Source organism: Delphinus delphis, chromosome 21 (assembly GCF_949987515.2).
Source record: "Delphinus delphis chromosome 21, mDelDel1.2, whole genome shotgun sequence".
Taxonomy (NCBI): Eukaryota; Metazoa; Chordata; class Mammalia; order Artiodactyla; family Delphinidae; genus Delphinus; species Delphinus delphis.
The window spans coordinates 27,752,654-27,777,294 of record NC_082703.1 but is presented as its reverse complement, the minus strand read 5'-3'; the positions used below and the strand labels follow the sequence as shown (position 1 = coordinate 27,777,294).

Here is a 24,641-nt window from a genome sequence, read left to right as displayed (position 1 = left end):
CCTTAACAAAATCCCAGGCAGGATTGGGCTGATCACCACACAGTCTTTTATAAAACACTTTCTCATTAACCACTCCTACTAATGTTACGAGGAGCACGTAAAATGGTTGTGGAAACTGTCATGTGCTTTTATACCAAGAGTTATTATCAGACGTTACGTCCATCCCCCGGCCCCGTGTTAACCTCCACGTGAAGGAATTCTTTACTCAGGTGCAAACAGAGGTTCAAAATTGAATGATATGTCCACGGTGACACAACTCTTAGACTAGATTTTGAACCCTGATCCCCTAAAACTTTTGTTGTATACTACCCTTCTCGTCGACGGCTCTAGAGGAGTGCAGAATAGTTTCACCTGTGGATAGAAGGACACAGTTTTTTATTTATCACCATGAAATAGGGTTTTGGAAACTTGGGGATGATTAGCTTACCTGATCAAATGTGATGAAACATTAACACAGATAAGATAAGATCAGATGTCCAAAAAAGTAGATGCCCCCCTTTCAGAGAATAGCATTATTGCCAGAAAAGATTTGGGACTTTATGTGTCAGGCCCCTTGTATCTAGTTGTAGTTACGTGACAGACTGTCAGCAAAGGAAGGTGAGAGTGACGGTGACTTGTTTCTCTTCTGGGTCAGGGCTTGTAAGAAAGTCTTTCTCTTCTCTTCTGCTCTTTTCTTTCTCCTCCTCTTCCAGAGTCAGCAGACAGATGGCAGTGAGGACCTTGGAGATGGGGGTGGGCATCAAAATGGAAAGACCCAGGACACTAGGATGAAAGCCGCCACCCATGTTGCACTGTTGCTTCACTAAAAATAAGTTTCAAAGCTATTTCCAAGTTATAAGAGAAAACAAATTTCCAGTTATTAGACAAATAAATCCCAGGATGTAATATACAACATGATGACTGTAATTAACACTGCTGTGTGGTGAATTGGAAAGTTGCTAAGAGACTAGATCCTAAGAGTTTTCATCACTAGAAGAAAAAGTCATAGTTTTCTCTTTCTTTTTCTTTTTGTATCTATATGAGATGATGGATGTTAACTAATCTTATCGTGGTAATCATTTCACAGTATATGAAAGTCAAGTCAGTATGCTGTATACCTTAAACTTACACAGTGCTTTATGTCAATTACATCTCAGTAAAACTGGATAAACTAATGAAAAAAATGTCCATTATCTTATAAAGTTAATTTGAAGCTTTTTGGTTTTGTTTTTAAATTAGCTAGCATTTCCCTTCTATAGCGGAGTTCCATTTGGACAAAAAATCCTAAGCGGATCAATATATGTAATATGGGATGATGTCTCATTGTTTATAAATTACTGATACTTGATGACTTATGATTTTAAAAAGATGATACATTGTACAGGATTATTTTAGTCATAGTAAGATGGCATCTGAAGCTTAGTAACATTTTAATGTACTTTATTTTTTTAGTCAGTGGTTTGTAACAGACCTTCAGTTGTGTTCCATTTTCTTGGGAAAGGAAACATATAAAGAGCCACGTAAGAGGAACAAAAAGACCTGAGTTCATCCCTGGCTTTGAACTTTCCAACCACAGAGTCTTAAACTGTTAATTCAATTTCAACCTCATTTTCTTCATTAGTGAGAAACTATAGGAGTATATGTGTCCTTATCATGTACCAGTAGTGAGATATGTAGAAATTAGTGCCTATGCTCTAACTCACATAAACTATTCATATACTGTTAAAATATTATGACTAGGGGAACATTCTGTTTTATAGTCGTGTGACTGTTATGTAAATAGACTTTTAAAATATACACACGTTTGTGATGTTATAAAAAATACAAAATCTTCGAACTCAAATTCTAAGAACTTTGTGAAACATGTCATATCATTATATTGTGCTAATATTTTGGTTCCACATTAGTTGCTTGGTATTATTAAGGCTTGTGAAGAGTCTTCTGTTCTACCTCCTTTCTCTTCATCATTCTTCCTGAATTTGTTTATAAACGAGGGGAATTTTTCGTTTATATATTTTTTTCTTTCTTTGGAGTCATCATTAGGTTATCCTTATGCAAGTGATTATAAAATAACTGTGTAGAGTTCAAGAAAAAAAAGACCCAGTTTGTTCATAAATCAGATTGAGATCCACTCTCAAATGTTAAAATGCATGGTCACAAGTGCTAGATTACTCTCCGTGCTGAACAGCTATTCTCTGGATCCTATAATCATGGGCCAGTTATTGATAAGAGTAATACCCTCTCCTTGATGACCTCCGAATGGTTTTGCAAGGTGTTTAGTCCACGGCATAGCCATGTGCTGTCAGTTAGAATCGGGCAAAGGTAATTAACAGGACACACTTGGTCATTGCTGTGGGTTGATGCTTAAAAGATCTGAGGATCAAAATCATGCCTCCAGAGAGTTTGTCTTTAAAAACTATGAATCTGTTAACAATAAAGGCCTCAAGAATGTCACCTCATTGCCTAAGACCTTGCAGCTGTAGTGAATTAGCAATATATATTCTAAATTATATATAACTATATATTTGTGCGTGAAGTTTATATATACATGTGTATCTAGACATGTCATGTACATAACCCTAGGGCCTTAAATTGACTACCACCCTGCTATACTATACATTTTCTTTCACCTGTAATGTATAATCTAGTGACCATGAAAGCTGATGAAAACCTGCCATCCTAAAGATAATGTATATATTCTGGATTACTGTAGAATATCTTAGGGGGCAGAGAAATCTGTGTTAAGAGGGTAAAGGCAATCCTGGAATTATGACTTCAGTATCTGTTTCTGTTCATTATTATTATTTTTTTTTAGGATATAGCAAACAAGGTGACTTTATTATCAGAAGTTAAACTCCTTGAGCTATTGTGGTTTTTTTAACATCTTCATTGGAGTACAACTGCTTTACAATGGTGTGTTAGTTTCTGCTTTATAACAAAGTGAATCAGCTATACATATACATATATCCCCATATCTCCTCCCTCTTGCGTCTCCCTCCCACCCTCCCTATCCCTTCCCTCTAGGTGGTCACAAAGCACCGAGCTGATCTCCCTGTGCCATTCGGCTGCTTCCCACTAGCTAGCTATTTTACATTTGGTAGTGTATATATGTCCATGTCACTCTCTCACTTAGTTCCAGCTTACCCTTTCCCATCCCCGTGTCCCCAGGTGCATTCTCTATGTCTGTGTCTTTATTCCTGTCCTGCCCCTAGTTTCATCAGGACCATTTTTTTTTTTTTTTTTAGATTCCATATATATGTGTCAGGATATGGTATTTGTTTTTCTCTTCCTGACTTACTTCACTCTGTATGACAGACTCTAGGTCCGTGCACCTCACTGAAAATAACTCAATTTTGTTTCTTTTTATGGCTGAGTAATATTCCATTGTATATATGTGCCACATCTTCTTTATCTAGTCATCTGTCAATGGACACAGGTTGCTTCCATGTCCTGGCTATTGTAAACAGAGCTGTAATGAACATTTTGGTACATGACTCTTTTTGAATTATGGTTGTCTCTGGGTATATGCCCAGCAGTGGGATTGCTGGGTCGTATGGTAGTTCTATTTTTAGTTTTTTAAGGAACCTCCATACTGTTCTCCATAATGGGTGTATCAATTTATATTCCCACCAACAGTGCAAGAGGGTTCCCTTTTTTCCACACCCTGTCCAGCATTTATTGTTTGTAGATTTTTTGATGATGGCCATTCTGACCGGTGTGAGGTGATACCTCACTGTGGTTTTGATTTGCATCTCTCTAATTATTAGTGGTGTTGAGCATCCTTTCATGTGTTTGTTGGCAATCTGTATATCTTCCTGGAGAAATGTCTGTTTAGGTCTTCTACCCATTTTTGGATTGGGTTGTTTGTTTTTTTATATTGAGCTGCTTGTAAATTTTGGAGATTAATCCTTTGTCAGTTGCTTCATTTGCAAATATTTTCTCTCATTCTGAGGGTTGTCTTTTCTTCTTGTTTATGGTTTCCTGTGCAAAAGCTTTTAAGTTTCATTAGCTCCTATTTGTTTATTTTTGTTTTTATTTCCATTTCTCTAGGAGGTGGGTCAAAAAGGATCTTTCTATGATTTATGTCACAGAGTGTTCTGCCTATGTTTTCCTCTAAGAGTTTTATAGTGTCTGGCCTTACAGTTAGGTCTTTAATCCATTTTGAGTTTATTTCTGTGTATGGTGTTACGAAGTGTTCTAATTTCATTCTCTTACATGTAGCTGTCCAGTTTTCCCAGCACCACTTATTGAAGAGGCTGTCTTTTCTCCACTGTATATTCTTGCTTCCTTTATCAAAAATAAGGTGACCATATGTGCATGGGTTTATCTCTGGGCTTTCCATCCTGTTCCATTGATATATATTTCTGAGTTTGTGCCAGTACCATACTGTCTTGATTACTATAGCTTTGTAGTATAGTCTGAAGTCCAGGAAACTGATTCCTCCAGCTTTGTTTTTCTTTCTCAAGATTGCTTTGGCTATTCGGGGTCTTTTGTGTTTCCATACAAATTGTGAAGTTTTTTTTTCTAGTTTTATGAAAAATACCGTAGGTAGTTTGATAGGGATTGCATTGAATCTGTAGATTGCTTTGGGTAGTATTGTCATTTTCACAATGTTGATTCTTCCAATCCAAGAACATGGTATATCCCTCCATCTGTTTGTATCATCTTTAATTTTTTTCAACAGTGTCTTCTAGTTTTCTGCATAGAGGTCTTTTGCCTCCTTAAGTAAGCTTATTCCTAGGTATTTTATTCTTTTTGTTACAGAGGAAATGGGAGTGTTTCCTTAATTTCTCTTTCAGATTTTTCATCATTAATGTATAGGGATGCAAGAGATTTCTGTGCCTTAATTTTGTATCCTGCTACTTTACCAAATTCATTGATTAGCTCTAGTAGTCTTCTGGTAGCATCTTTAGGATTCCCTATGTATAGTATCATGTCATCGGCAAACAGTGACAGCTTTATTTCTTTTCTGATTTGGATTCCTTTTATTTATTTTTCTTCTCTGATTGCTGTGGCTAAAACTTCCAAAACTATGTTGACTAATAGTGGTGAGAGTGGGCAACTTGTCTTGTTCCTGATCTTAGTGGAAATTGTTTCAGTTTTTCTCCATTGAGGATGATGTTGGCTGTGGGTTTGTCCTATATGGCCTTTATTATGTTGAGATATTTTCCCTCTATGCCTACTTTCTAGAGGTTTTTTATGATAAATGGGTGTTGAATTTTGTCGAAAGCTTCTTCTGCATCTGTTGAGACGATCGTATGGTTTTTCTCCTTCAATTTGTTAATATGCTTTATCACGTTGATTGATTTGCATATATTGAAGAATCCTTGCGTTCCTGGAATAAACTGCACTTGAACATGGTGTATGATCCTTTTAATGTGCTGTTGGATTCTGTTTGCTAGTATTTTGTTGAGGATTTTTGAATCTATGTTCTTCAGTGATATTGGCCTGTAGTTTTCTTTTTTTGTGACATCTTTGTCTGGTTTTGGTAACAGGGTGATGGTGGCCTCATAGAATGAGTTTGGGAGTGTTCCTCCCTCTGCTATATTTTGGAAGAGTTTGAGAAGGATAGGTGTTAGCTCTTCTAACACCTATTTTGAATTTGATAGAATTCGCCTGTGAAGCCATCTGCTCCTGGGCTTTTGTTTGTTGGAAGATGTTTAATCATAGTCTCAATTTCAGTGCTTGTGATTGGTCTGTTTATATTTTCTGTTTCTTCGGGTTCAGTCTCGGAAGGTTGTGCTTTTCTAAGAATTTATCTATTTCTTCCAGGTTGTTCATTTTTTTGTCATATAGTTGCTTATAGTAATCTCTCATGATCCTTTGCATTTCTGCAGTGTCAGTTGTTACATCTCCCTTTTCATTTCTAATTCTATTGATTTGAGTCTTCTCCCTTTTTTTCTTGATGAGTCTGGCTACTGGTTTATCAATTTTGTCTATCTTCTCAAAGAACCAGCTTTTAGTTTTACTGATCTTTGCTATCGTTTCCTTCATTTCCTTTTCATTTATTTATGATCTTATCTTTATGATTTCTTTCCTTCTGCTAACTTTCAGGTTTTTTTGTTCTTCTTTCTCTAATTGCTGTAGGTATAAGTTTTGGTTGTTTATTTGAGATGTTTGTTGTTTCTTAAGGTAGGATTTTATTGCTATAAAATTCCCTCTTAGAACTGCTTTTGCTGCATCCCGTAGGTTTTGGGTCGTCGTGTTTTCATTGTCGTTTGTTTCTAGGTATTTTTTGATTTCCTCTTTGCTTTCTTCAGTGATCTCTTGGTTATTAAGTAGTATATTGTTTAGCCTCCATGCATTTGTAGTTTTTACAGATTTTTTCATGTAATTGATATCTAGTCTCATAGCATTGTGGTTGGAAAAGATACTTGATATGATTTCAGCTTTCTTAAATTTACCAAGGCTTGATTTGTGCCTCAAGATATGATCTGTCCTGGAGAATGTTCCATGAGCATTTTAGAAGAAAGTGTATTCCGTTGTTTTTGGATGGAATGTCCTATAAATATCAATTCAGTCCATCTTGTTTAATGTGCTATTTAAAGCTTATGTTTCCTTATTTATTTGCATTGTGGATGATCCCTCCATTGGTGAAAGTGGGGTGTTAAAGTCCCCTACTATTACTGTGTTACTGTCCATTTCCCCTTTTGTGGCTGTTAGCATTTGCCTTATGTATTGAGGTGCTCCTATGTTGGGTGCATAAATATTTACAATTTTTATATCTTCTTGGATTGATCCCTTGATCATTATGTAGTGTCCTTCTTTGTCTCTTCTAATAGTCTTTATTTTAAAGTCTATTTTGTCTGATACGAGAATTGCTACTCCAGCTTTCTTTTGGTTTCCATTTGCATGGGATATCTTTTTCCATCCCCTCACTCTTAGTCTGTGTGTGTCCCTAGGTCTGAAGTGGGTCTCTTGTAGACAGCATATATATGGGTCTTTTTTTTTGTATCCATTCAGCCAGTCATGTCTCTTGGTGGGAGCATTTAATCCATTTATGTTTAAGGTAATTATCGATATGCATGTTCCGATTACCATTTCCTTAATTGTTTTGGGTTTGTTATTGTAGGTCTTTTCCTTCTCTTGTGTTTCCTGCCTAGAGAAGTTCCTTTAGCATTTGCTGTAAAGCTGGTTTGGTGGTGCTGAATTCTCTTAGCTTTTGCTTGTCTGTAAAGCTTTTAATTTCTCTGTTGAATCTGAATGAGATCCTTGCTGGCTACAGTAATCTTGGTTGTAGTGTTTTCCCTTTCATCACTTAAAATATGTCCTGCCACTCCCTTCTGGCTTGCAGAATTTCTGCTGAAAGATCAACTGTTAACCTTATGGGGATACCCTTGTATGTTATTGGTATTATTTCCCATGCTGCTTTTAATATTTTTACTTTCTATTTAATTTTTGATAGTTTGATTAATGTGTCTTGGCGTGTTTCTCCTTGGATTTATCCTGTGTGGGACTCTCTGTGCTTCCTGGACTTGGCTGACTATTTCCTTTCCAACATTAAGGAAGTTTTCAACTCTAATCTCTTCAAATATTTTCTCAGACCCTTTCTTTTTCTCTTGTTCCTCTGGGAATGTTCGTGCATTTAATGTTATCCCAGAGGTCTCTAAGACTGTCCTCAATTCTTATCATTATTTTTTCTTTATGCTGCTCTGCAGTAGTTATTTCCACTATTTTATCTTCCAGGTCACTTATGTGTTCTTCTGCCTCAGTTATTCTGCTATTGAGTCCTTCTAAAGAATTTTTAATTTCATTTATTGTGTTGTTCATCATTGTTTGTTTGCTCTTTAGTTCTTCTAGGTCCTTGTTAAACGTTTCTTGTATTTTCTCCATTCTATTTCCAAGATTTAGATCATCTTTACTATCGTTACTCTGAATTCTTTTTCAGGTAGGCTACCTGTTTCCTCTTCATTTGTTTGGTATGGTGGGTTTTTACCTTGCTTCTTCATCTGTTGTGTGTTTCTCTGTCTTCTCATTTTGCTTAACTTACTGTGTTGGGTCTCCTTTTCACAGGCTGCAGGTTCGTATTTCCCATCGTTCTTGGTGTCTGCCCCCAGTGGGTAAGGTTGCTTTAGTGGGTTGTGTAGGCTTCCTGGTGGAGGGGACTGGTGCCTGTGTTCTGGTGGGTAAGGCTGGATCTTGTCTTTCTGGTGAGGAGGACCATGTCCGGTGGTGTGTTTTGGGGTGTCTGTGACCTTGTTATGATTTTAGGCAGCCTCTGTGCTAATGTGTGGGGTTGTGTTCCTGTCTTTCTAGTTGTTTGGCATGGGGTGTCCAACACTGTAGCTTGCTGGTTGTTGAGTGGAGCTAGGTCTTAGCTTTGAGATGGAGATCTCTGCGAGAGCTTTCACTGTATGATATTACGTGGAGCTGGGAGGTCTCTGGTGGACCAATGTCCTGAACTCAGCTCTCCCACCTCAGAGGCACAGGCCTGACACCCGGCTGGAGCACCAAGACCCTGTCAGCCATCCGGCCAGGTGTGTGGGTTTCTTGCCTTTTGGAAGGTCTGAGGTCTTCTGCCAGTGTTCAGTAGGTGTTCTGTAGGAGTTCTTCCACATGTAGATGTATTTTTGATATATTTGTGGGGAGGAAGGTGATCTCCACATCTTACTCCTCTGCCATCTTGAAGGTTCTGTTCATTTTTTTTTTTTTTACCCATTAAAGACAGTTAGTTAGAATCAGCCTGAAGTCCAAAGTGTACAGTAGAATATAGGATTCGAAGTCATTTCCCCCATAAAATTTCTCCCGGCTCAAATACTCTGTGTTATCAAAAGGGCTCATCAAATTTATTCAGGTACATAATTACTTAAAATTACATGGATGCATCCACATATCTACTCCTGTAGAACTGAAGATTTTGACAGTTAGTTTTTAGAACTCAAATTTTCTCTTTTACATTGAACAGATCAAAGATAAACACTGGGGTGAGTTTTCTAAGACAAACAGGATCAGATCCACCTCAGGTTTCTCATCTGTAAAATTAGGACTACAACTTTCTTGAAAGAGTGTGGGTTAAGTTAGATTTTAAAAGTGAAAACATTTTTAAGAAAAACAAGGGAAGAAGTTTATATATCTATATGTGTGCAAATATAATTATAAATAATATATAATGAAATGATATGTATATTTAATTGAAAGTATCTGTGATTTTAATAGCTAAGCTAAAGATCTTCATTTACAATAATAGGAAGAAAAACTTTTCTTCCCCAAAAGTAACAGGGGTTCTGCAGGTAGCATTGCAAAGTTCCAATACACATTCGAAAGTTTTTAAACTGTAGGTTATATCTTGCATTTTGAAATGACAGCTCTTCCCGTGTGGCCAAGCTCTCTCTGTGGCAATGACTTTCTTGAAGACTCATCTCAGCAAATGCTATAATTTTCTCCCAATTTGCCATTTCCCATCCCCTTTGTGTGCACTTTTCTTTGATGGAAAAGTTCCCCTCTGTGGCACAGCCTTAGAGATTGAGCAGTTCAGCTCCGGAACAATTGTTTCTCCAAAAATATTCAAAAATTCATTTTAAGATGATGGAATGTCTTTCTTCCATCTCCAGGTACTAGACAATGAGACAGACGGCCGAGGGGTTACCAAGGATTCAGCTGCTTTCATCATCAGAGTAGCTGCTGTTGGCAGTGAACTTGGGGCTGGCCCCGTGCAGAACTGCTGCTCTGTCTGCGTGGTTACCAGATGATGTAGTTAATGAGCACCTTTAAAGTGCCTGCCTTGGGACAGAGCAAACCTGTTTGCATTTTAATTGCTCTCCTTGGTGGCTTAGATTTCCTCCTGTTGCCTTTCTTCTAACAAGATTTCAAACTTTCCCAGCCCTGCATATAAGATCCCTGTAGAAAACCATATTGAGATATAGCTCTTTCTCCGAGGTAGCCTGATGGGTAGAAAGGAGACAGTAAAGGAATAAGAAGATCTATGCTCTCCCTCTGATTCAGCCGCGTGGAAGGGGCTTATCATTGTATTAATACAAATTACTTTGCATCTGAACCTCTGTTTCCCATCAGTGACATGAAGATTTTGAATTGGGTGGTTCTGAGATCACTTTTAGCTATAAAATCCAAGTTGCTTTTTTTTACTGCAAAGCCATTAGAAGACTAGAATCTATGCATTCTCAACCCCACCTATAAAGCTTTCCCTCCTGTGTAAAATTTTAAATTATAGTCTGTGACACTTCTGCAGAATTAGATAGCTCTAGGACCAAATCTGTAATATACTAAGTTTCAGGAAGTTAAAAATCTCCCTAGAGGGCTTCCCTGGTGGCGCAGTGGTTGAGCGTCCTACTGCCGATGCAGGGGACACGGGTTCGTGCCCCGGTCTGGGAGGATCCCGCATGCCGCGGAGCGGCTGGACTCGTGAGCCATGGCCGCTGAGCCCGTGCGTCCGGAGCCTGTGCTCCACAACGGGAGAGGCCACAGCAGTGAGAGGCCCGCGTACCGCAAAAAAAAAAAAACAAAAAAACAAAAAAACAAAAATCTCCCTAGAATCAAACTACTGTAGTTTAAGTCCTCTTTTCTATATCAGTAGTTTTAACAAGACAGGCATCTTTTAAATGGTTGCAACAAGAAAATACAGATACTTAAAAAAAATGTGTGAAAGGAAAGACTGGCTGATCGATTCATCTAAAAGGATAAAAAGTCTAGTATCGAGTTTGAGGAACTGTGAGATTGTGCTGTTTGGGGCGCGCGGTCGCCCGCCCTGGTCGCGGTCAAAGGGGGCGGGGCTGTAGAGGAACATGCCAGACCGCGAGGATGGCTCTGAGAGACTCCTCTGCGAACCCGTTTTCAGCTACCAAGTGGCATCTACGCTCAAACAGGTGAAACATGATTTGCAAGTTGCTCGGACGGGAAAACTAGCTGGTTTGGTGGAAGCGTTGGAGGCAGATGGGGGGCGATTGAAACGCATCGAGCGGTGCTGGGGTTCACACCCTCTTCAGGTTGCCCTTGCCTGGACGGTCACCTCTGGGGCACAGCCAGCGCAGGTCCAGTGAGGAACTTTTCTTACAGCGCACATAGCCATGCAGAGCGTCCCAGCTCCATCACGGAATCGTTAACTCACATCCGTGCTTGGTTTCTCTGTATCTATCCGCAAGCAGTAAATACTTAAATGTGTGATCTTACAAGGAAGTTTTTTTGTTTAAAAGAGTATTGAGAATCAGATTTAGGCATTTGGCATCGCAGAACCAGGAGGCTTGGGTTTAAGAGAGATTTATAAAACTTCACAAGCCAGGACACGTGCCAGAATTGGCCAATGGAATGGCATCTCTCCTTGTCAATTCATGCATTTCCTAGAATCCTCACCAGGCAGGTCCGAGGTCGGGATCTGGAGTTATAAAATACGGCATTTCTGACCTAAAACTGTTCTTTTTCCAGATGAATGTGATTTCAACTAAGGACCTGTCCAAAGTAGGAATTTTTTTTTAACATCTTTATTGCTTTACAATGGTGTGTTAGTTTCTGCTTTATAACAAAGTGAATCAGCTATACATATACATATATCTCCATATCTCCTCCCTCTTTCATCTCCCTCCCACCCTCCCTGTCCCACCTCTAGGTGGTCACAAAGCACCAAGCTGATCTCCCTGTGCTATGCGGCTGCTTCCCACTAGCTATCTGTTTTACATTTGGTAGTGTATGTATGTCCATGCCCCTCTCTCACCTCATCCCAGCTTTCTCTTCCCCCTCCCCATGTCCTCAAGTCAAATTAGGAATTTTTTGATGTTTGGAATTTTTTTTTCCTATTTTTAGACATCTGATTCTATAGGTTCCATCTTTTTTAACCTCTTTTCGGCATGCCAAATGCTGGCAAAAAGAATTGCTTTTTGAATGTTGAATTTCTGGTAAAAATAAAGCAGTGAGCAAAATCCTTTTAAACACAGAAATCCTGAGTTCATCTTGTTGGGGCTCAGGCAATTCTGTAGCAAATAAATCCTTTGAAAGAGCTCCAAAAAAAAATTGTGCTATTTGAAGCTAAGTGAACTGTAAACTCATCATAGCTAAAACCTGTTATTGTCACACAAAAATGATATGACTAGAACAGAAAAGACAGGCCAACAATAGACTTAGGGTAGATGAGAATTTTGTAAATGCTAAAAGCGTAATGACAAATAAGTAGGGAAAGAGTTACTCTATAATGATGCTAAGAAGAATCATAATTAATTATTTAGAGAAACAGGAAATTGGAATCTTTCCTCAGACTATCCACCATGCTTAATTGCAAATATGTTTGCAAATGTACAAAATGAAGTCATAGAACTAGAAGTAATTAAGGGAATATTTATCAAGAGGGGTGAGAAAGGACTTCTAAGGATAAGATTGATAGATTTGTAAATTTGGAATACACTCTGTCAAAAATTACCATGAAAAAAATGAAAGGAACTACAATCCCTTGCTCTCCATCCATGTTATGATGTCATGGGTGTCAGCAGTTTACGGTTTTCTCTGCCAATTAGTATTACGTTGGATGAATATAATCAGGGTGTTTATTCCCTTATTAAGGAAGATCTGGTTTGTTTCCAGTGTTTGCCCTTATGGGTAAAGTCACTGTAAACATTTTGGAACACATTGTGTGTTCCAAACACATTGTGTGTGTGTGTCTGTGTTTCTGTATTTCCTTTCTCTTTTGTAAATACTGAGGACTTGACTTTGTGGGCCGTATGTCAGGTGTGTGATTTGTAAGAGGCTGCCAGGCCTTTCTTCTAAGTGGTGTATGTATCATTATAAACTCCCACCAATGAAGTTTGCATGTTCCATTTGCCCTGCATTCTCGCTAACACTTTGTGTTATAATAAGTTCTTTTTTAGATATTCTAATGATGTACATTTCATAGCAGTTTTAATGTGTATTTCTCTGATTTCTGCTGATGGGCCGCAATTTTTCACATGTTTATTGGGCATTTGAATATTTTCTTTTTGCAAAGTGTCAGTTCAAATATTTTACATTTTTATTCTATTTGTGTGAGCTTCTTAAATAGTGTCATAAAAGTTCTTTTGTAAATCTGAGGTACCATTCCTTTGTCAACTGCATGTTTTATAATCATGTAATTATTTTCTCTAAGTCTGTGACTTATTTATTTTCTTAAGAGTGCCTTCTGATGGATGGAAGTTTTGCCTTTTTTATATGTGTAAAGTCTAACTTATATTGATTGCTGTGATTTGTCTAAGAAAACTTGGCCTACACCCAAGTCATGAGGTCTTTCTTCTATATTTTTCTCTAATGCTTTATGATTTTATATTTTACATTAGTTCTTTGATCTACCTTGACTTAATTTGTGTGTAAGGTGTGACTTGGGGGATAAGCTTCTTTTCTTTTTTAATGGATATTCAGGTATTACAGCATTATTCGTTAAAAAGACTTTTCTTTCTCTATTGGACTATCTTGGCACCTTTATCAAAAATTACATGTGTGGGTCTATCTCTGAACTCTCTGTCAGCTCCACTCTGTCATAGCTACTATAGTTCTAGAGTAAATCTTGAAAGCAGATAGTGTAAGCTTTGTAAGTATGTTCTTTCTTTGGTCAAGCTTGCTTTGGTTTCTCTAAGTCTGTGTGTGTGTGTGTGTGTGTGTGTGTGTGTGTGTGTGTGTGTGTGTGTGTGTGTGTGTGTGATCTTTTAATTTCTACAATAATATCCTCCTGGATCATTAATGCATATTGATATTGCCTTTTTCAGTTTCTCCTGCCCCTCACTCCCTTGCTTTTACATCTTGCAATCACCTCAAAAAACAATTACATGCATCCAGTTCCTTGTCTCAGGTTCTGACTTGGGAGTGTGGGCAAATGATGTTCTTTGTGTCCATTTACCTTCACTGATCTTATGTCATACTTAATGTGTGCTTTCTCTATCTTAGGATTTTTAATATATTATAAACATACTTTTTAGAAATGTATTTAAATCTCTACCAAGATTACACATTAGATGAGAAGTCAGAAAGTCTTGGATGTAAAGCATTGCTACTTATGATCTGTATTTCCATGAAAAACTTATCTAATTATGATATGTTCCTACGTTTTTAAAATGAACATAATTACATATATTCTGCCCAGTCACAAATGTTTTATACAAATTGTGTTTTGAAATAAGATCATGTATATAAGATGACTTAAAAATTGCATTTTATAGAGGAAGATTGACTTAATTAACCTTTGATAATAACTCATTTTCTACATATTACCTATAAATAACAAGTTAATATTTCAATGTGAAGTTAGATTTACTAACACATGCTTGTTCATCACATGAAAAATGAGTATCCTGGAATATTGCAAGGTTTCTTTCCATTTCAGAAATATTTCCCATTTCCTTCTCCTACCAAGTATCTTCATGTGTCATGTAGATCATAGTAAGACATGTCCATGAAAGTGGGAGACATACGTACTTTTTTTTTTTCTTAATTGCAACTTAAAACACTTTTGTGAAAATTCTGCGGAAGTGTAAAGTGTTGAGTGATTTGCAGTAACTCATTCTGAATCCAGGGTCTGAGATTTCCTTTCCTATACAGAACCATATTGCTGTCTGTATAGACATATAAGATGTTAGGCTGGTCAAATTTCTTGTGATCTAGCTTAAATTTCTACCTCATATCCCCTCGCTTACCCCTACCTTGCTGCATACCTGGACCAAACATCTCTGCCTTCTCCTTCTCCTTCAAAGCCTAGAGAGGATTAGAGATGAACATTATTTCACCTTTTCCTTTTTCCCAAAAACCCTATCACTTTGCTGTTTGCTTCCTTGAATGGCGGACTTCCCAAGCCAAAGGGATGCCAAGAGAAGTCTTTCTATCCTGGTCTAAGAGGGTGGAACACAGTAACATCTCAACTCTATCTTTAACCTTTAACTTATTCTTTGTAAATCTGAGTTCCTGCAAAGTGGTGGGTTGATACTATTCTCTGGTGATCCTAGGTCTAATATGATCCTGGTTTCCTGTCCAGGTAGTTCTCTGAAGAGGTCAAGCATGTGCAGTTATTGACTATCATATTTTTTACAGATGTTTTTGGGAGTTTGGACAAGCCAGGTGAAGGGGGTAATCTGTTAATAAGTAAATTGAGATGTGTGTGCTAGGGAACATTTACATAAGAAGCAAGGTTAATCATTACTCTTACTGGGGGGATAAAGGAGGGAAGAGGATCTTTCTATATAACATTCATCATCCTTTGCTGCTAAAAGCACAGCCACCTCGTTATCCAGAGGAATTACTCTCCTAGTGTCTGCTCCCCACTCTGCTGCCATCAAGCAGGATGTGGATCTAAATGGCACTTAGATTTGCGAGAAGGTGAGGGTACGGTGATGATGCAGAGAGAGATTAAAGAAGCGTCTTGACTGGAGCATGGCTGAAATGCAGCTGTTCTAATGAAATTCTGCTGCTTCTGATAAGGTCATTGGCTTATGTTTAACTTATTTTTGACATGAATAGGTAGGGATATTTTATTGTTAATCTAGCAGTTAAAACAAATACAGAAAAAATAGCGTTTGATTGTTAGCCATCTTATAAGCACTGGAGGTGAAGTCATAAAGACTCCATTTCCCTGTATTCCTTTATTGTCAAAAACAGTTCAGGACACAACAGAGTTCCTTCCACTTTCCTACTACTTTTCAGGCCTGAAGAAAACCTTCTATTTAAATTATGCCGTTTAATCTCATCATAATTTTGAAGTGTTCATGGCCAAGTTCCCAAAGAAATGAGCTCCAAATCTTCGTATTTGATCAATTCTTTCTCCTCCAGAGATTGTGTTCACTTATTCTTTGTGTGGGTTAAAAATATTTTTTTTAATTTCAATTATCTATAAAATTAAAAACAGAACATATTTTAAAGGTTAACCCAAACGGCATGAATATTAATCACATCTTAAGTTGGTTTCAACATCCCACCTTTTTCTTACTTGTTTATACACCATCATTGGTGACTGCGGTAGACACCTTTCAGAACACAGCCACAAATCAAGAATTCAGAGGCTGCTGTCCGCCCTGAGTAGGTGAAGTGACGGAAGACAGATTCTTCTATCGTCTCACCAAAGCATTGCTTATTTTATTCCGAGTTATAGCGTCTGCAGGACCAGAATGCTGTCGCTCATAATGGAGCTGGTCATTATTTATCTATCAGTCCAGGCAGGAGTTGTAATCCACAGTACACTGGACAGCTGCCGTTTCTCCCTCCCAGTCAGTCATTCCCTGCTTTTCTGTTAAGTCGGCTTTCTTTTGAAACCCACCTTTTCCCACTCTCAGTCTACGTAGTTGGCTTGTGTTTGACCCCTTTCCCTTCAGTCCTAGAAGGGAACATCTGACCCAGACTTCGGACACAAGGATTGACCATACTAAGTTTACAAGGTAATTCTGAACCAGTGAGAGAGACCTATAATTTTGAGTTAATAAGAAAGAAGATCTTCCTTTCCAGGCAAGTTGCTGGCTGATAAGAGGCAGGCATGGGGATGCTGAGGGCGGTGTAGAGAGAGCCTGCCAGGAGTAAATCCACACCAAGGGAAGAAGCCAAAGATGGAGAGGAAGGGATGCCTCAAATTAGTTCTACAGATTCGATTTTATTTCATTGTTTTCCATAAACCAGGGAGAATAGGGTTTCTTGCAATGGAAAGAATTCTGATGAATAAGCAGGCAATCCTCTTGCTGATGAGACAGGAGGGGATACTAGAGACAGCAAGTAAGTGATCCAGAGAGCTGAACCTGTCAGGGATCAATTGGCTGATGCCATGGACAGCATGCATTCTTGGCATATCAGACAGACATAAATTCAGATGATCACATTTAGAGCAAACGCTGAACCATCCCCCCAGTGTCTCCTAAAATAGAGATGGGCAGTTTATTTAAAAAGCAAGGTAGGTGTGTGTCTGGCACATTGTTTGTCAGACTGTGATGACTACTAGATAGTATTTTTCTTGCTATAAAAAGAAGAAAACCTGGGTACAGACAAGTTGCTGTGTACTCCCCAGATTATACACAAAGAATAGGGAATAGTGTCAGGATGTAAAGCCATGTCTGCCTGACCTGAAGGACATGTTCATCTCCTATCAGCTTACTAATAGCATGAGTGATCCTAGTTATTTCCTTTCTCCAGTAGCTCACTTGGGAGAGGGGGTGGGTACCAGACACGCTTGATTAAAATAGCCTCACCCACCAACCAGCCATAGTACATGAAATCTTCATATCCGGAGGTGCCTCTGAATTCAGATTCTCTTAATTGCAGTCCTCCTAGGCAGAGTACTTAAAATATGTCTAAACATATTATGCTGAACACTTTTACAAAATAAAAGGCCGGTCAATCTTGGTCAGTATTGATTTCTTTAATCTCATTGATTAAAGAATTTGTGTTTTAGATTCTTATCGAGTCAATCTATGTTTGAGTCCTATTGACTAAATCTCTATGTTTGATGTAGAACTCTTAGTTTACAGATGTTGTTGGATACACAGTCTAATGTGAATTTCACAAGCACACCATTTACATATAAGGTAATCGAGACTTGGAAGATCAAGGTAGCTTAACACATTATTGATTGGAGACATATTACTACATCTTTTGTTACTGACCAGAGATGTATCAGTACGTTTTTAGAGAGTGATACAATTAACATCACCATGCCAAGTTGTTAGAGCTTGAAATTGATGAAGTATTCATTATACAACTTATGAGTGTCGTTATAATTAACATTTTGCTCTGTTAGGTTTTTGTTGCAACCTTGTGTATATTATAAACGTAAAATTTTCAAAAATGACGCATTGTGAAATTTTTAGTGAAGAAGAATTTTTTGGTGAATTTTATGCAGATACTTTCTCTGATCGTACAAGCGACATATATACGAGTGTCTCAGAAGATGACAGTTCTTCACAATATAGTTCTGATTCAGACGACATGGATATTAGACCAAACAAAAAGACAAAAAACCTTAGTGATTGATTCTGATCCGGAAAGTGAAAATGAAACACGGTGCTGGAGAACGCTCTTTTACTTCTACACAAGAGTGTAGAGCTTAACCCAGTTAATTTACATGATAGGGAGTTAGAAATATGCAAATCAGATTGCTTAAATTATTGTCAGTGACCTCCGAGGAAACGTGATTATTGAGTTTGTGAAAACCCAGATGAAGTAACACCACTATGCTTCATTCAATATGGATTCTCTTAGACTAAGCCATGTCACACTAATTCATTTCTTTTTAAAGAGGACCTGTGAAAGGTATCCATAAAATGGGTTGTTAAAGTTAAGCATGCATCAGAATCACCTGGCGGGTTTGATGAACAGACTGCTGGACTCCAATTCGAGAGCGTCAGGAAGTCTGGGTCGGGACTTGAGATTTTGTATGTTTCACAAATTTCCAGGTGATGCTGGTGCTGGAATCACATTTAGAACAACTGGGCCTCCCTGGTGGCGCAGTGGTTAAGAGTCCGCCCGCCGATGCAGGGGACACGGGTTCGTGCCCCGGTCTGGGAAGATCTCACGTGCCGCGGAGCGTCTGAGCCCGTGAGCCATGGCCGCTGAGCCTGCGCGTCCGGAGCCTGTGCTCCGCAACGGGAGAGGCCACAACAGTGAGAGGCCTGCGTACCACAAAAAAAAAAAAAAAAAAAAAAAAATAGAACCACTGGAAGAGTCATGGTACACTGTGCTTGATCCCCCTCTTGGGGTAACGAGCTTTGACACCATCTGGAGAGATAAGTCCAGATGTGACGTAAGTGCCTTTTCAAGCTGCATTTTTCTTAATCTGCAGCCCAGAATGATGTAACGTCTTTCACTAGAATTTCTGTTAACTGTGCTCTTGGTGACCATTAGAAGTCTTGGTATACACAAGCTTTATTCAAGTTGCCAGGTTGAGTCATGCGTGCACCATTTTTTCTAACTTCAAAAAAAAAAAAAAGAATGCATTCAAAGTTGTTTAAGTAGAAAATGCATTTTTAAGAGGTTCTTACATGAATCGTAGAATTGTTCGGATGGCCAAAGAAATATACTTAAGGATAAAATTGCAGGGATGATGCTCAAAACCATACCATTAAACCGTAGGCCTCCTGCTACCTCCTAACGTGCAAACCATTGTCAATCCCGTAACCTTACTGCTTTATTAGTCCACCTGTGAAATCTTCAGCATGTCCACAGCTGCCATCCCTTCCAGCAGAGTCAATTCTTCCCATGGAGCCTTTTTCCTACAGTTGCCCACCTGTACACTGAGGCCTGTAGGCATCTCTGAATCTACATCTCAAGTCTGTATTCTAACCACAAGCAAACTAAGAAAGGTATGTTTTTGGACTCTATCTTGGAAAGGCACTACTTAGAATACGGGCACCTTATTCAAGTTTAGGGAGATGTTCCAAAAATGTCAGCTGTCCCCTCAGCGGTTATTCTGGTGTGTCATAGAAAATCATGCCAAACATAATGTAAGACAGTTCACCATCTCCCGTGGTACCGTGGGTACACTGTCCTGAGCTAGGTGGTTCTTGCTTCAGGTCCCTGTAGTTGTAGTCAAGGAGTTGGGACTACTTCATCTCAGTTCACCATCTCCCGTGGTACCGTGGGTACACTGTCCTGAGCTAGGTGGTTCTTGCTTCAGGTCCCTGTAGTTGTAGTCAAGGAGTTGGGACTACTTCATCTGAAGGCTGGACAAGACTGGGTGTCCCAATGGCTCACTCACATGGATGTCAGTCAGTGCAGAGAGTTCACTGGGGCTTCCAACCCAAGCGTCTACACTGTCTTCTCTCTGAAGACATGGACCTCTTATAGCATGATGGTAGAATTTAGGAGAAAACAAGTGAAGGGTAAGTGTGAGACAGGAATAGGAAGAAACTTCCAGTTCTGTAGAGCAGGGGTCCCCAACCCCCATGCTACAGACCGATATTGGTCCGTGGTCTGTTAGGACCCAGGCTGCAGAGAAGGAGGTGAATGGCGAGCAAGTGAAGCGTCATCTGTATTTACAAACACTCCCCATTGCTTGCATTACCGCCTGAACGCCGCCTCCTGTCAATATTATGGTGAGATGTATAATTATTTCATTATATGTTACAATGTAATAATAATAGAAATAAAGTGCACAATAAATGTAATGTGCTTGAATCGTCCTAAAACCATCCCCCTCCCCAGTCCCTGGAAAAATTCTCTTCCACTAACCCGGTCCCTGGTGCCAAAATGGTTGGGGGCCACTGCTGTAGAGGACTATCCCTGTGTTGCAGGAAAATTGGGGTGTGAAAGAATGGTCACTTCCCAGGTCTTGGGAGAGTCCTTGGGACGGACATCCCTTAGTTGCAGCTCGCCAGCTCCTTAGTTATGACATGTGAACTCTTAGCTGTGGCATGCATGTGGGATCTAGTTCCCTGGCCAGAGATTGAACCCGGGCCCCCTGCATCGGGAGCATAGAGTCTGAACCACTGCGCCACCAGGGAAGTCCCATGGGCTGGTTAACTTCATAGGCTAACAAGTGGGACGATTATTCTAACTATCTTGGAGAAGGGGCAGGGGTTTCCAGGAAGTGCACCACTGCCCACTTGTATGTCATGATGCCTGTGGGTGTGTCATTTAGATGCTAGTGTATTATCATGAGTGTATACCGAGACTCAAGGTCTACTGGAAGTCAACCCTTCTGCCATCTTGGGCCTGGCTGGATCTGACTCGTTTATGCCACACCCTCAAAGGCTGGGCCCTGCCCCCTGCCCTCCTGTCTGCCCTGCATCTGGCACACAGCCACTTTGTTCATAGTCTGTGGGTCACAGGATTTGCCCAGGTCTAGAAGGCACAGGAATGGCAGTAAGACACTGTAGAAGACCTTGTAGGTCAGGGGTTGTGGTGGTGAGCATCTCTGGAGTACACCGTCTGCCAGAATGTGGCTTGGAAGTAGAGACATGGATCATTTCTGCAGCTAACTCAAGAAACAGACACGCGTCTCATACCACAGACACACACACACACACACACACACACACACACCCCTTGGCATTCAATCAAATGTGTTCCACCGTTGGCTTCAAATACTAAGCCAATAATCTTTACTACCTACTTATCTACACATACCCAGCCAGATTTGAGGTCATTTGCTGTGATAGAAATAGGAAGGAAACAAGTGGAGGAGTAGATGTGGGACTTCCCTCTTACTAATCACAGGTGAAGAATAAGGTTCATCAGTACAGGTTTCCATAGTGATGCTGTCTAATGACGTACAGCATTTATTCCTTTCTCTTTTGTCCTAAGATAATCTTCTGAAAAAATAGTTACACTACAAACTTGGAGTTGGACTGGACCATCTGGTTGATGCTCTACTCTTTTGAACTCAAATCACCCAAATTGGATATCTTCATGAATTAGGAGGTTCCCATAATTAGTAAGTTATATATTAGAATTGATCATTAAAAACTAAAGGATCCATTCATTTTGTATCTTTCTCAAATGTTAGGCTGTTTTCTCCCCAGAAAGACAATTGTGTACAAGGTCACCACCACATGTTCCTTCTTGACCGTCAATGAGATCAGAGACGAATGATCCTCATGACTCCACCTGCATCTGAAAAACACGGGGGAAGTGGGTACTGTCCCTGCTGTCTCTGTTGAGAAGCTTTATAAGCACAGCTTTGTTGTGGAATTGCTGTAAAGATAAAAGAATTCTAGACAACACTCAAGATCTCTTCATGCTTGATCGCACGAGGCATTCCAGGGACACCCACCAAGGTTATTTACAAGTACTGAGATCACTCAGAACTCATTCCAAACCCAAGAGCTTCTCTGAGGCTTTGGAAACCGCTTCCAAATTCCAACAGTTGCAAAAACGTCATTTCACCTGAGTGCCTGTGAAATCATTTAGTGCAGATGAGTACAGTTCAATATATTGAGTTATGCCAAATGAAACCTGTCTTACATCTTGAATTAAAGAATATAAATGTCCAGACTTCCACTCTGCTTCCTGCCCCTTCACAATTTGCCATCACTTCAATGTAAATAAAAGGCACCCCTCATCTTAAACTAACAATTTGAGGCTTACATTCTAGAATTCAATTAGAGGAAGAAGGTGGCCGTCTCAAGATTCCATGTATAAACACTTACTTAATTTTGCTACTTTCAAAATGAAGGTACTAGCCTCAGTTAGGCCTGAAGTATTAAAGTCCAGGGATCCTAAGATCTGCCGTGTCCAGAAAATGATTTTCTGGTCTTCGACTGAGGTAGAGGACAGAAACTTCTTGGCCTTTTGGCTAAGCTTAAGTGTAGTATCTGTTCTTATCAGTTTAATTACAGGATTCTGCGGTATCACATTCTAAATATATCTCAACTGCGTCCTTTGTTCTTTATCTCTACTTTTAGTGCCCATGTTCAGCTTCTCATCCTCGTTATTTTATTCTACTGGAATATACTGACGGAAATGGTCAGACTCTGTGCCTCCAGGCTTGTGCTGTGTATAACCATTAGAAAGTCTACCTTAAGTATGCAACTATCTCATGGTCAAAATTAAATAAAGATAAAACAAAATGATTTTTTTTAAAAAGTATCTAAAAGCCACGTTCCTTAGCGTGACGTAGCAGGAGCTGGGTGACCTGGCATCTCTTCCCCTCACCATTAACCAGTGATTTGTAGTTTTCTCCCAAGATTGAGAAGGACCCTACAACAGGGGCCACTCTTACTGGAATGCTAACCCACCTGTTTTTGGTCTGCCCATCACCTGTGTATTCTCTTTTTAAGGATTTAGCCTTGGATCATTTCTAGAAATTTTCTCCTTTTTTCTTCATTCCTCAGTCTGAATTGGGTTCTCTCTTTTTCTCTACTCCCCTTAAACCCTGAGCATCTCTCTAACAATATCCTTAGCATATTTTATCATCATCTGTTTGGTCCATCACAAAGTTTGAGGCCCTCTGCAGGCAAGGACCATATGTTACTTTTATTTTTGCACCCATAGCCCCTAGCATAAGTAAATGATAAATACTTGTTGAAGAAACAGATGGTTTTGTTCTCTACCTGATCATTTGGAAGAAACTTCACATTCTTTAAAAGATGTTTGGTATCCGTTGTAAATGTTCCAGGAAATAATTCACAGAGAAATGTTATACCATAGAAGTTAAAGTAACTTTGAGTTTATTTCCATCACTTTTTTTTTTTTTTTCCTTCGGTACGCAGACCTCTCACTGTTGTGGCCTCTCCCGTTGCGGAGCACAGGCTCTGGACGCGCAGGCCCAGCGGCCATGGCTCACGGGCCTAGCCGCTCCGCGGCATGTGGGATCTTCCCAGACCGGGGCACGAACCCGTGTCCCCTGCATCGGCAGGCAGACTCTCAACCACTGCGCCGCCAAGGAAGCCCGATCAATTTTTTAAATGTCAAGGTTTTGTACCCACATGCAACATGCAGAAGTAAATTACAAAGAGGCGTTGTCACATTAAAAAAAAAAAATTCGCAATACTTGTTAAAACAGTAGACAGACTATCTTCACAGGTGTAGGGACCAGTGCAATGGGGTTTTGTAGTAGGGAAAGGAGATTAGGTTCAATTCCAAATACAACAAGGAAAAGTGGGGATTTATAGCTAAAAAGCAGTGTGGAGTCAGTGGCTAGAAAATTACTAAAAGGAAATATTGGGGATAGGGTGGATTCTGTATAAACTGACTTAGCAAGAATCTTGCTGAACTTGGTCTCTTGAGGATGTGCCTGAGGACGCCAGCTCATCCAAAAGGGCTCAGAGGAGTCCAGGGCTAGTTTGGTTGAGGAGCGTCTCCATGGCTGTCAGTGCCAACCTGCCATTAGCACCGCTTCATTTATTACATCAGTGCCCAAAATGTCTTTGAAGCAAGAGTAGTTTATTTCCCCAAGGAAGTTGTGGTTCAGAATACGTATAAAGTTCGAATTGGTTCATCTTTCTTCAACACCATAAAAATGATTTCTACCAATAACCCTATAATAGAGACATACTATCCCAGAAGGATATTGAAAATGAAAATCACGTGTGATGATCATTTGGCCAAGTCTGTGATTTCCAGTCGCCTGGGTTCTCTGCAGCCCTTGTACCCACCTCTGAGATGAATAGAATGTATTCAGGAAAACATTTTTGGTTGCTAAAGAGTTAGCAGAGCTAATTATACAAACATCAAACCTAAATTCATAAGTGAAAATAGCATGATTTGAGTACACATACCATAGACTTTTTCCCTTGTAGACGGGAATCACTGCACAATTTGTGAATAAGCCGTAAACAACCATTAGCCGATCTATGAATGGAAAAGCCAACTCATAAGCAATTATTCAAACAAAATGCCCCTGTAAATTACTGGTTAAAAATAACATCTGTGAGTTTAACAGAGAACTGTCTCTCCAAGTTCTTATTAAATCGACTCATCGATTTTTCTTTTCACAATTTGTTTAAAGGTCATGTGAGTAAAGGGAGGGTTGAGGGGTCTGTTCTTTCTGGCATCAGGTGATGTGTCTTCTGTCCATCACTGACTCTCAACAGAAACCAAACAATGGAAGGGAAAGAGTTTGGTGAGATGAGCAATAACCCAACTTTAATTTTGTCCCCCTGCTTCTAAGTGCTCAGCTGGGACTCTTAGCTAGTTATGAATTCATGGAGACGTTTCACAACTGTGCGAGCACACCAAATACGATTGATGTAGACAACACAATAGCTTGAGAATGGACGGGAAGTGCTCCAAATTCAAAAAGTGACAGCACACACAAAATTGAAACTCACTATTTTTGTGAGAACTAAATT

At 39.4% G+C, this 24,641-nt stretch overlaps 1 pseudogene; it reads left to right on the top strand.

The window, feature by feature from the left end:
• The first annotated feature begins 22,124 nt into the window (after nucleotides 1-22,124).
• Nucleotides 22,125-22,246, top strand: LOC132417790 (U2 spliceosomal RNA; annotated as a pseudogene).
• The last annotated feature ends 2,395 nt before the right edge of the window (nucleotides 22,247-24,641 follow it).